At 49.4% G+C, this 11483-nt stretch overlaps 1 long non-coding RNA gene across 1 annotated transcript in view; it reads left to right on the top strand.

Annotated features, from left to right (window-relative positions):
• LOC119468592 overlaps positions 1-11483 on the top strand; it is a 15730-nt gene that overhangs the window by 3575 nt on the left and 672 nt on the right. Inside the window, exon 3 of the long non-coding RNA XR_005197291.1 lies at positions 1502-1511. This is a non-coding gene — a long non-coding RNA (uncharacterized LOC119468592). The remainder of the gene's footprint in view (positions 1-1501; positions 1512-11483) is intronic.

Below are 11483 nucleotides of genomic sequence, written 5' to 3'. Positions count from 1 at the left end.
AAAAAAAAAAAAAAAAAAAAGAGACCAGAAACAAATATCGAACTGTAGTTAATCATATGCATGCATAATGTTAAGGGATAAAGTATACTGATGTCTGCATATAGCTTTTAAATTGATGGCTGGGTGAACAGATGGATAGGTATTTCAAAATGCAAATATAGCAACCTACCAACAATTGCAGAATCTAGATGGTGGATTCACTGTACAATTCTTTTTTTCTGAGACGGAGTCTTGCTTTGTTGCCCAGGCTGGAGTCCAGTGGCGTGATTTCGGCTCACTGCAAGCTCCCTCTCCCGGGTTCAAGTGATTCTCCAGCCTCAGGCTCCCAAGTAGCTGGGATTACGGTTGCCCACCACCACACCTGGCTAATTTTTGAATTTTTTAATAGAGACAGGGTTTTGCCATGTTGGCCAGGCTGGTCTCAAACTCCTGGCCTCAAGTGATCTACCTGCCTCGGCCTCCCAAAGTGTTGGGATTAACAGGCATGAGCCATCTCGCCTAGCCCTTTCTTTTCTTTTCTTTTTTTTGAGACAAGAGTCTTGCTGTGTTGCCCAGACTGGAGGATAGTCTGGGTCACTCAGCTCACTGCAACCTCTGCCTCCTGGGATCAAGTGATCCTCTCACCTCAGCCTCAAGAGTAGCTGGGACTATAGGCATGTGCCACCATACTCAGCTAATTTTTGTATTTTTTAAAGTAAGAATTGGGTCTCACCATGTTGCGGAGGCTGGTCTCGAACTCCTGAACTCAAGTGATCAGCCTTTCTCAGCCTCCCAAAGTGCTTGGATTATGGACATGAGCCATGGTGCCTGGCCTTATTGTATAGTTCTTTCAACTTTTCTGTACGTTTGAAATTTTTCATCATAAAATGTTGGGGGGGGTAAAATTTCCATTTGAAAATATTAGCTAGACATTTTTCTCATAAAAGGGAACATTGCTAGATCAAGATTGCCACCACCCTATGCCCAAGTCATTTGTCCTAGTGTCCCCCACCAATGTACCCAGGAAGAAAGAATAGGGAGACAATTCAGAAAGATGCCTGAGGGTGCCAGGGAGTTCTAGGGACTAGCTAAGGTGTTCAGGCTCTGTGTTTGAGGAAACTGAGGCTCAGAGCTGTTTAGGTGTTGCTGTTTAGAATCCAGGGCAGTCCATGATATTTTTTCTTCCTTTTTTTTCTTAATTAATTAATTAATTTATTTATTTCTGAGACCGAGACTCGCTCTGTCACCCAGGCTGGAGTGCAATGGCACAATCTCGGATCACTGCAACCTCCACCTCCTGGGTTCAAGAGATTCTCCTGCCTCAGCCTCCTGAGTAGTTGGGATTATAGGTACCCACCATCATGCCCAGCTAATTTTTGTATTTTTAGTAGAGATGAGGTTTCACCATGTTGATCAGGCTGGTCTCGAACTCCTGACCTCAGGTGATCCACTCCCCTTGGCATCCCAAAGTGCTGGGATTACAGGTGTGAGCCACCGCACCTGGCTGATGTTTTTTCTTAAGTCATGTTGAGGTGCTTAGGTTCAGTGGAGATGCTGGGAGTAGCCATATGAATGATATGCAGTTGGCAGCACATAGTAGGCACACAAGCATTTGCTGAATGAATATTTACAGAAAATCGGAAAGGAGCCTTCCGAAGATGGAGCCAGTGGTAGACAGTGAAGTTGCCTGTGTGGTCCAGAGAGAGTCTGTCTCTGCCTCTGCCCCAGCCCACCTCTGGCCTGGCCTGAGATACCTTGAGAAGTGGGCCCAGGAGAGGCCCCTGGGTCCCTGGGTTCCTGGACAGCCAGGGTGAGGGCGCTTTGCCACATTCTTAGGAGAGAGCACATCCAAAACAATTTCTTTTTCTAAAAACTCAGTGCTAACGGATTCCAGATGTCCGTTTGTTATATAATGGGGTTTGTTTTAATAGCATCAACTTCCAGATGTGCAGCCTGGAATCAAGAAGCCCATTGGCCCCCTGAGGATACAGTGAGCCAAGCTGAGAGCTGCCCGGGGGAGAGAGGGACGGACGTGCAGAACCGGGGATGGGAGAGGAGCCAGGGTGCCTCCTGCTGCCCACTGGGCCACTCACCTGCCCTGCAGCTGTTCCCGGACTGAAAGGCAGGGAGGGTGTTCCCTCTTCCATTTTTTCAGCCCTGATTCTCAGCAGGGGTTCTTAGGGGACAATCATAGACAGGCAGCTTGAGGAGGGTCCGCTTTGGAATCTGGTTGCAGCAGGCCTAGTTGGATGAAGTCCCTGAAGAAGTCCCTTGGCCTCCCTGTCTTTGAATGGAAAATAGAATAACGCCATTCTGCCCACAGAGGTCATTGTGCAAAATGAAATGAAGTAAGTCGCACAGCGTGGGGCTCGGAAAGCCTTGAGTCTTTCCCCTTGGGCAGAGTGGAGGCACCAAGGGCCGAGTAACCAAGCATCCTCCCCTACTCCTCTCAGCAACGCGGACGCCCCAGGGCAGCACAGGCTGCATTTTCCCTGGAACGCTGGAAAAGAGCCAAGGTGGGGAGCTCACCACCTCCCCCAGCGGCTCGTTCCATGGCCCTGCCGCTCCGACGGATAGAACATTCTTCCATTCATTGAGCCAAAGGCGGCCTCTGTGTGACCCCCAACTGGTCTGAGTTCTGCTCTCTGGAGCTCTGCTGAGCAGGCCACACTGTCTTTCACCTGATACCCTCTAGTGAGGGAAGACAGAGACCAAATCTCCCAACCCTTTTCCTGGTAGGCAGCTGCAGTTATGACATCAGATGGACTAAGACTGAGATGCTCTAAGGAGAGATGTTCAAAACCCCAAACAAGAAAAGTCACAAAGTCTGGGGGAATGATTCTGCGGTTGTCCCTGTGTACATGTTAAAATCTATAGGCTTGCACTCCAATTCAAAGGAAAAAGGGCCAGGCTCATGCCTGTAATCCCCACACTGGGAGGCCGAGGAGGATCCCTTGAGTCCAGGAGTTTGAGATAGCCTGAGCAACACAGAGAGGCCCTGTCTCTACTGAAAATAATAATAAAAAAAAATTAACCAGTAGTTATTAATGGCATGCATCTGGAGTCCCAGCTAATTGAGAGGCCGAGGTGGGAGGATCACTTGAGCCTGGGAGGTCAAGGTTGCAGTGAGCCATGACTGTGGCACTGCATACCAGCCTGGGTGAAGGAGCAAGACCCTGTCTCAAAAAGAAAAAACGAAAAGTCACAAAATCTGAAGTCAGTCACGGGGTGAGATGTTCACAAAGAGATAAAATCATTATCTCCAAATGAATCTATACAAACAATGCCCTTCCAACAAATTTCCAATCAGATTGGAAGGGTAGGGAGCGGGTGCAATATGAAGTTGAACGTAAGTGTGCAATAGTCACCACATCTCTGCATTTGAAAAGCAGTAAGGCAGGACTTACCCTCCTGGCTGTTATGACACAGGTAACGCTAGAATACGCTCAGCAGTATGGTACTCGCGCCGGCACAGCAGAGAGGGAAATGGCACAGAAAATGGAAACACGAGCAATAGACCTATCTCCAGATTAGAATGTGGCATGTGGCAAAGAAATGCATGTCACACTAAAACAAATAGGAATTTTTACCCGTGGTTACCTTTGGGGAGAGGGACTTGGCGTGGGACAGTAGTGAGTGAAAGGGAAGTGTTTATTTTTCATTTTGTGTCTTTTACTATTGTTTTATTTTTTCACCCTTATATATGTATTCTTTTTTTAAAGCCAACATATGGGCTGGCTGCAGTGGCTCATGCCTGTAATCCTAGTACTTTGGGAGGCTGAGGCAGGTAGATCACAAGGTCAGGAGATCAAGACTACCGTGGCCAACATGGTGAGACCCTGTCTCTACTAAAAATATAAAAAGTAGCTGGGCGTGGTGGCACATGCCTGTAGTCCCAGCTACTCGGGAGGCTGAGACACGGGGATTGCTTGAACCCAGGAGGCAGTGGTTGCAGTGAGCTGAGATCATGCCACTGTACTCCAGCCTGGGCAATAGGGCGAGACTCCATCTCAAAAAAAAGAAAGAAAAACCAAACATATATATCCACACACATTTACATATGTACACACATATATACATATGTACATGCACATATACATATATACACATATATGTGTGTGTGTATGTGTGTGTATATATATATGGTTGGTTTTTTTTTTTTGCCCATACTGGCTAATGTATATAAATTTTTTGAGACAGAGTCTTACTCTGTTGCCCAGGCTGGAATGCAGCGGCATGATCTCAGCTCACTGCAACCTCCTTTACCTGAGAAGCCAACATATTTTTATGCCAAAATATGTTCCAGAGGTTTTGATCCCTTTTGGGTTTTCTGCTTTGAATATCCCTGCATTTAAGAGAAGCCTAACAAGTATTACATAACACTAACAATAATAGGATATATAACAAACTATTAATAGTTATTGCCTCTGCCTCAGGGAGGTGAAAGGGGAGGGCTTTTACTTCCTAAGCCATACATTTTCACACTTCTCATTCCCCTCCTGCTCATTTCTCTTTTTTCTGGATAGCAAGTATAACTTTAAAAATCAAGGAGACAGGGGAATTGAAAATTTGAAAAAAAAAACAAAAAACAAAAAAACAGGGCAGAAATGATGGATTACTTAAGAAATGGGCCTGGACAACTGGCTAACAATTTGGAAAAAATAAAGTTAGATTTCTACCTTAAACCCAAATAAACCGCAGATGGCTTAAAGATTTAAATGCTAGAAGGTAAACCATAAAAGAATCCGAACACTTACACAATTTTAGGATAGGGAACAACTTCCTAAGGAGACATCAGATGAACAAACTGATTTCATGACATAATAATGGAAGGCTTCTTTCCATCAAAACATAATAAAATAAAGGTCAAACTGTGAAAAAAAATGACAGACAATATTTAACAGAGGATGAAGAATTTTAATATAGAAAAAGCTCTTACAAGAATTCCTGCCTCTCATAATGGTTTTCCCTTAGCCAAGAATGGAGGGGAATTCGACCACAGTGAAACCAGGGTTTCTGAGGGCAGGAGGAAGGTAGGAGGGGAGGGGCTGAGCAGAGCTTTCAGGATGGGGGTGGAAGCTCAGGGGGACAGCTGCAGGGCCAGGGTTGGGTGACCTCCATGTGGCAGGGGTTCCCCACTCTCCCTGGCATTCACAGTCTTAGCTCGTGCCAGTCACTTCCCCAGCTGGCCTGGCCTCCCCACCTGGGACACTGAACCTTTTGCTACCTTCCTCACACATCAGGCATTTCCCTGTTTCCATGACTTTTCCAAATGTCTTTCTGCTTGGCTCACTCTCTTTCATCTCTACCTGAAAAAAATCCAATTGCTCCTTCAAGGCTCAGCTGAAATACCTGTGTTCTGCAAAACTGTCTTAAACTGACTGGGCACAGTGGCTCACGCCTATAATACCAGCACTTTGGGAGGTCGAGGCGGGCAGATCACCTGAGGTCGAGAGTTCAAGACCAGCCTGACCAACATGGAGAAACCCTTGTCTATTAAATATACAAAATTAGATGGGTGTGGTGCTGCATGCCTGTAATCCCAGCTACTTGGGAGGCTGAGGCAGGAGAATTGCTTGAACCGGGGAGGCGGAGGTTGTGGTGAGCCAAGATTGTGCTATTGCACTCCAGCCTGGGCAACAAGAATGAAACTGTCTCAAAAAAAAACAAACACAAAAAATACAACTGTCTTGAATCCATCTGCCCCCGCTGCCCGCAAGGAACTCCCCTTGGGCTCCTATAAACCTGCCCATCAGTCTATTTGCACTTCCTACACAGCATCATCATTTATTGCTCACCAGCTCACTCTTGACAAGGGAATCCAGGGACCCCCTTTCCCCCTCTCCAGGTTCGGCAAAGAGCAAATATTCAACTAATATTTCATGAACAAGTGCATTGTACTGTGAGCGACAGAGCAGGGGAACTGAACTGACAGTAGCTGAGTTTAAGGTTCAGTCCATTTAATTTTTTTGAGACAGGGTCTTGCTCAGTCATCCACGCTGGAGTGTAGTGGCACGGTCATGGCTCATTGCAGCCTTGAACTCCCCAGCTCAAGCAGTCTTCCCACCTTAGCCTCCTAAGTAGCTGGGACTACAGTGTGCCACTGTGTCTGGCTCATTTTTAATTTTTTTGTAGAGATGTCGCCTTGCTGTGTTGTCTCAAGCTCCTGGCCTCAAGAGATCCTCCTGCCTCACCTTCCCAAAGTGCTAGGATTATAGGCGTGAGCCACTGTGCATGGCTGATTTATTTCCTAAAACAGTATGCTTTTATTTAAAATAAAGCCAAGTTGCTTAACTATGATGCAACTTAAGAGAAATAATTACATGTAATTCAATTATGATGTAATAATTTATCATAATTGCATCATAGTTAAAAGATGCCTGCCTCAGCCTCCCAAAGCACTGGGATTACAGGCGTGAGCCACTGAGACCAGCAACATTCCAAAGTTTTGTGGCAACGCGAAGGAGGAAGTGTGTCTGCACTTGCACAGTGGCTGCAGCCCTCGGGCAGCTGTGGAGACCGTGTGATGCTAAAGGGCTCCCAGGCAGCATGTGGCATGGGGGAACCTGAATGTAAGCCTCAGGGCAGGAAGTTTTGTCTATTTGCTCACCATGGAATCTCCAGCATCTAGACTAGCATAGTAGGCCTTTAGTAAACATCTGTTGAATGGGAGGACTGAAATTAGTTCTGGAAGTGTCTGGGGATGGTGCTTATGTTACCTCTGAAGGGTCCCCCAAGGCTAAATTGTTTTCATGAGTTAGAAAAATGGGGCTGTTCTCACTGAAGTTTTGGCCTTCACAGTGTGATGAGTGCAGAGGGGCATGGGCAGCTTCAGGGACATAGCCAGGACCACAGTGGGTGAGAAAAGGGCACAAGGGAGGAGGGGAGCTCCCAAGATGGCAGCCCCTCGAGATCAGGCCTGGGTCTTGCTTTCCTCCTTGGGGCTAGTGCAGCAGGAGAGGGTGCTGGGCGGGGGTGCTGGGGGCTGAGAGGACCAACACAGCATCACTAGGCCCAGAAAATAATGTGTACAAAGGGAGAAGGCAGCTGTATGCAGTAGGCTCAATAAAGAGGATTTGGGCTGGGTGTGGTGGGTCATGCCTATAATCCCAGTGCTTTGGGAGGCCAAGCTGGGAGGATGGCTTGAGGCCAGGAGTTCAAGACCAGCCTGAGCAACACAGCAAGATCCCATCTCTATGATACATTAAAAAAAAAAAAAAATTAGCCAAGTGAGTGGTGCACACCTGTAGTTCTAGTTACTTGGGAGGCTCAGGTGGGAGAATCACTTGAGCCCAGGAGTTCAAGGTTACAGCAATCTAGGGTTATGCCACTCCACTCCAGCCTGGGTGATGGAATGAGAAATGAGACCCTGTCTCTCCCAAAAAAAAAAGAATAAAAAAGATTTGCCTCGGTATAAAAGGAGGTTAAATTTAGGGCTCAAAAAGGTCAAGTACATTCTCAAAATCACAGAGAGTGACAAAATGAGAATTCAATTTCACAACTGTCTAATTCCAGAGCCTGCTAAAAAGTGAGGTCACAGGCACACGGCAGGCATGGAGCCCGGGTGAGCCAGGTCTCAGTCTGGGTCAGTGTAGCACCAGGGCTGGGGTCAGAACCACAGCCATTCTGGGGACAGGGCCAAACCAGGGTTAGAGGTCAGGGTAGCCAGGCCTGAGGACAACAGGCTTTCCTGGCTTTGTGCCACCAGCCGGACACAGTGTCTCGGGATTGGTGACAGGTCCTGCTGGAGCCGTCAGCTCCCTCACTCTGCCCCCCGAGCTAGGACCTGGCCTGACCTTCCTCCCCAGGGCAAGGAACTGCCCTGGCTCTTATCCTGGAGGAGGCTGCAGCTGCTCCTGCAGCCCTGGTCCCAGCAGACAAAGGCGCTTTCTTTCCTAGCACAAGGTCTTGATTGCATGTTGCCCTGGATCCAAAAGTTCCTCTGAAGAAAGCAGTTCCCTCCCAGGGTGTGTGTGTGCACACGCACATGTGCTGGGTTTCAGGGAGTTGGATTGTCAGGGAGTTCAAGCTGTCTCCCAACCTCCTGGGTTTAGCCTGGCATTGCTCAATCTGCATCTTTTGTATACATCTTTAAGTATGTATGCATGTACACATACGTGGTGGTGTCTGTGTGAGCATGTTTGTGCATGTCCCTGCAGCTGCAAGTGTGACTACTTAGTATGTACTTGTGCCTATTTCTGTACACATCAGCACATGCTTATACATAGTTGCAAGCCTATGTATCTGTGTAACTTGTGTCTGTGCCCACATGTGTTTGGGGGTGTATGCATGTGTTTCATGTGTGTGTCTACATGAGACACCTGGTACCAGGTCCCTACCTCTGCTGCCTCTGGCCATGCCCCCCTACCCGTTGCTGCTGTATGGGGCTCTGGAGTATGCAAGGCTTCCTAAAATAGCCCCCTTTCTTCTTCCCAACCCCCACCCCTGCCTCCACATTTGTCTGGGAACAACCTGGCCTCTTTCGGCTCTGGGAGGAAGACAGGTTTGTACAGCTTGGCTTGGCCCAAACTTTCCAAAAGCTCCCTGGCTCCCAGCCGAACTCTTTATAAAAACGGTCATGGGGAACAGCCTAGCAGAAAGGTGGGAACCCTGCCTGCCTCAGCCTCCTGAGTAGCCTGGGTGGCTCAGGAACCCTTCTCCAAGCCCCAAGATTAAATGCGAGCATCAGTCAGCTGAGCTTCAGCCAGAGACAAGCCCCTGCAGTTTGAGGCGGAACTTGGTCAATGGACCCTTCACTCCCCACGATGGGGACATAGCATCTCAGGGTCTCATGCCCAGGGTGGCAGAGCTGGGAGGGGCCCCAGGCCTCAGGCAGCTCAACCCTTCATGGATGCACAGGAGAGAGAGACCCAGAGTGATGCCCCAGGCCAGGCAGGAGCTGAGCCCCTTCCTGGCATCCTGCAGTCCCTGGCCCTGGTGACCCTGCCATGAATAACGCTAGGTCTACCTCTTCTGCAGGGAGGTGGGTGCCTCTGCCAGACTTCAGAATAGCAGGATGTGGGCCTGGCTGCCCCTTTTGTCAAGGCCTCCTGAGTCCATATCATGAAGTCAGCGTTTGAACACAGGGTTGGTTTATCCAGCACTTGCCTGACTTGGCGTGCAGGGTATCTCAGGCTGTTTCTCCTAGTCCCACTGAGGCAGAAGGGAGGGGCTTTCTGTACCCCTATCCCCCCTATCGGGGCTCCACTGGGTCTTTTTTTTTTTTTTTTTTTTAGATGGAGTCTCACCCTATTGCCCAGGCTGGAGTGCAGTGGTGTGATCTCAGCTCACTGCAACCTCTGCCTCTTGGGTTCGAGATTCTCCTGCCTCAGCCTCCTGAGTAGCTGGGATTACAGGCGTGCACTACTACACCTGGCAAATTTTTGTATTTTTAGTAGAGAGGGGGTTTCACCATGTTGGCCAGGCTGATCTCGAACTCCTAACCTCAAGTGATCTGCCCACCTCGGCCTCCCAAAGTGTTGGGATTACAGGTGTGAGCCACTGCACCCGGCCTCCACTGGGTCTTAAGGGTGTCCTAAGGTGAAGACAGGAGGGAAGTCCAATAGGTAAAAACCTATCCCAGGTGGATACTCAGGGCACAGGTGGCAGCCCCCTCACTGGTCTATCATGGGAGACACAGGAGGAGATGCCACAGCCATGTGGCAGGGGCAGGCTGGTGGGGCACCCGGGGAAGAGGAGCCCAGAAGCCTCAGCCCAGACATGGTTCCAGGGGGCTCCTGGGTGCTGGAAACAGATGAGACGCCCTCAAAGAGGCTGGTTCCTTCAGTCTATCCCCAGTGACCCCACCAACCAGCCCTCTCCTCTTCCCTTTTCCAGGCGGGAAGGATGGTAGCTGGGAAGCTTTGCTCTTATCTGTCGTGTGCCCAAGCCAGGCACTGAAACTCAAAAGCCAGGCAGAAAATCTTTTTTTTGTCTGCTTCCCATTGTCATATCTTGTCCCTGAGAAATAGTCATGGACCAGCCCAGCTTGAAAGGGGGCCAGAGAACACAAGAAACAACCAGGAACTCCAAAGAAAGGTCAGGGTTTCAGAATGATGTCCACCCTATTGACTGCAGAGCAAGTGCCTCTTTGGATGGAGGTTTTACTTCTTTGAACTCTTGTTCCTTACAGAGGCTGGGGTGGTTGGACCCATAAGGTGGGGGTGGTGGAACCCGACCCCTTGTCCTTGGGCCTGTTTTGGCGGTGCTGGGTTGTGCATCGGGAGTGGAGTTGGCGAGGACTCTGAATCCCCCTCCCACGCTCAATCTAGGGATGGGAACTGCCTCTCTGTTCCCTCATGGGACACTAATTATCCCCAACTTGTCTGGGGGAAGAAAGGAAGTAGCTACAGGGGTTTAGCCAGGAGGAACACCTGCTCCCCTGCCGCACCGCCCTCCAGCTTTCCCTCCTTCCCTCCTTCCCTCTCTCAGATGCACACCAACAATAGGAGTATCCTTATATATGGATGTCCTGCTTCTTGCTGGGGAAATCTGACAAGGTACTGGGGTGAGCGTAGGCCTGTCCTCTATCTAGGCAGGCCCAAGGGGTTGTGGCTGGGGGCTTTCCTCAGCCTCCTACAATCCACCCTGGAGGCCAGCATGATCCCCCCCACCCCTGCCGCCACCCCCTGCCCAAGGCACTCACCAAGCCTTGGCCCCTGGGCTCTTTGCCGGTCTGGAAAGTCTGGAATCTGTGAATGGAAAAGCCTGGGTCAGAGCTGGAGTGGGGAGTGGGTGGAGGCTGGGAGCTGTGTCTACAGTGTCTAGAGTTTTCTTGGTCTGATCCAGGAAAGGGTCTAAACACCCAGCAGTGCTGAGTCTCTGCCTGCCCTGTGCAGCGTGGACCTTCCCCACTTGGCTCTCCTGCTCCACGCACCCCTGCAGGGGGCTGTAGTGGGATCACTTACTCTTTGGAAGTCCCTGAGGATTCTCAAAAAGCCGCAAGGCACTGGGGACAGAGAAAGGTGAGGCCGGGTTGTCATCCTGAGGGGGAACAGGCACACACGGCCAGGTGGGGCCTGATGGTAGATGAGATGAGGGGGATGTTGCACAGCTGTTTCAGTCTGGACACAGCACTGCGTTGACCTGGACTCCTGAGCCTGTCCTAGTGTCCTGCTTCTGAGAGCCCGCTGGACATCTCAGTGGGGAACAGGACAGTCACTCTCAATGCAGGAGGATTGCTGGAGCCCAGGAGTTTGAGGGTGCAGTGAGCTGTGATCGCACCCAGCCTGGGTGACAGAGGGAGATCTTGTCTCAAAAAAACAAAAACAAAACAGATAGATAAAAAAGACTGAATGTGAAGATGGGAGGGGACAGGGCAGCCCCAGCGTTTCCTCCAAAGTGAAAGTATGCCCTGGGGGTTTGGAGGCTGACCCTCACGCATGCCCAAAGCCGAGGGCTTCATTGAAGTGTTTTATCTCAAAAGTAGATGTGAATCTTACATTCTACTATGTGATTCATTTTTATACAAAACCATGTTTGAGTTAGTGATTTTTTTTTTTTTT

Source organism: Cebus imitator, unplaced genomic scaffold (genome assembly GCF_001604975.1).
Source record: "Cebus imitator isolate Cc_AM_T3 unplaced genomic scaffold, Cebus_imitator-1.0 Scaffold18, whole genome shotgun sequence".
Taxonomy (NCBI): Eukaryota; Metazoa; Chordata; class Mammalia; order Primates; family Cebidae; genus Cebus; species Cebus imitator.
The sequence above is the reverse complement of the archived record's forward strand: the minus strand, read 5'-3'. Positions and strand labels throughout refer to the sequence as shown.